Genomic DNA, 1708 nt, shown 5'->3' on the forward strand with positions numbered 1-1708 from the left:
TCTGTGTCTCTGTATCTTTGCTTCTGGCATAGCACTGTGTTGGGCAATCCTTCCGCGTGTGTAGCAGGCACTGGTGTCTGTGTGTCTCCGTCTCTCTAAGCAGTGCTGTTGCCGTCTGCAACTCTGTGGACACCAGCGCTCAGAAGAGACGCTTATCCTTGGCGTGAAGGCAAGCCCTTCTCGTCCTGAGTGAGTTTCACCGGTGGGAGTTCAGAGGGTTTTAGTCCACACGTCCGGAGAGTGCTTTCTCGACCTTGAAAGCCAACAGTGGGCGGTCACTGCTGAAGCGCAGAAGGGGACGGGCGACCCTCCCTCCCTCACTGGGCCGACGTGAAAGCTGCACAAGCCTGAGGTGCCGTGGCCACACTGTGCACAGAGGGAGAAACGAGGCCCGCTCTGCTGGCATGAGGGACCCCCCTGAACCTTGTGCGAATGCCGGCCAGGGAGACGCTAAGGACAGCTCCCCGTTAAGTTCCACGACTCACTGGAGTCCCTGATCAGGACGGAAACTTGAGGGTGGCTCAAAAATCTGCTTTAGGTCAAGGAGCCATTCAGGCCACATGCTGGGTCAAGAAGACCAAGAACCTCAGCCCTAATCTGTGGTAGAACAAGGATACTGGAACAGGCATCTGCATGGAGCTAGGCACTGCCTCTTGCCCGGCCACCTATGATGTCATCAGGCCTTGCCATACCATCAGACAGGCCCATGGCTCTGGGCCCCTTTGGTCTTGTGCATCTCAAGTGGTCTGCCTTTCCTAAGGAGGGGTTGTTTCTGACGGCTACTGTTCTCCTCTAGACCTGTGTATGCTTGGTAGTGGCATGTCACTGCTTACATGGTCAGACTTGTAATACTGTGACAATCCGTGTCTGAAAGCAAAGGGGTTGTTGGGTGTCTGTGTGTGTGTACATGTGTGTGTGTATGCTTGTGTGTACGTGTGTGTGTGAATGACTCACACGTCTCAGCTATATGCCGGGATCACCCACATTTACACCAATAACTGTCTGCCGATGCTGATCTGGTTTACCGCTTCTTGTCATTCCTGATGTAGAGGCCTCAGGGGCTGCTCCTCCTCAGATCGAGGCCTGAAGGAGACACTCAAAGGCATGGCTGTGACATGTACATATGTGGCCCTGTCCAGATCCTACTCTGCTGTGCCTTTGGAACCTGCCAATTCTCCAGGACCACATTTCCTTCAGGGCCCTCCAGCGCCCTTCCTGTGCCCTTGCCCCCTCCCCCTCCTCCTGCTCCTGCCCCTTCTCCTCGTCCTGAGCAGCGGACCCCAAGGAGTAGCGCAAAGGATACAGCTTTGGCCCAGAAACCAGGGATGCCCTGCATGATGGCGCTCCTCCGAGCCAAGTGACGCTTCCTCCTCTGATGGTGCTTGTGCATGAACTGAACGTAGGTTTTGCTCACGCTCAGAGCTCAGTTCTACCTTCAGGGCGGCCAGTGCCTGCAGGGCATCTAGCGCCTGGCGCTCACTCAGGCCTCCTGGCCTGTCGTGTTCCTCCACCATCTTTTCCTCCAGTTCCTGGGAGGACCGCTGTTCCTGCTCCTCATCCGCCACAACCTCCAGCTCCTCCATGATGTCTTCCGCAAGCCGCTAGAACTCCCGCCCGATCCCTGCCACATTTCCGTTCACCAGGGCCTCGCAGGCCTCCACCGCCTCCACCCTGAAGAGGGTGGCCTCTTCGCCTAGCATGACAACTG

The 1708-nt window shown here is 56.7% G+C and overlaps 1 pseudogene; it reads right to left on the reverse strand.

Annotated features, from left to right (window-relative positions):
- Positions 1-152: 152 nt before the first annotated feature.
- Positions 153-1700, reverse strand: LOC104981592 (annotated as a pseudogene).
- Positions 1701-1708: the final 8 nt, after the last annotated feature.

This window comes from Bison bison, unplaced genomic scaffold, assembly GCF_000754665.1.
Source record: "Bison bison bison isolate TAMUID 2011002044 unplaced genomic scaffold, Bison_UMD1.0 scf7180017859162, whole genome shotgun sequence".
NCBI classification, from domain to species: Eukaryota; Metazoa; Chordata; class Mammalia; order Artiodactyla; family Bovidae; genus Bison; species Bison bison.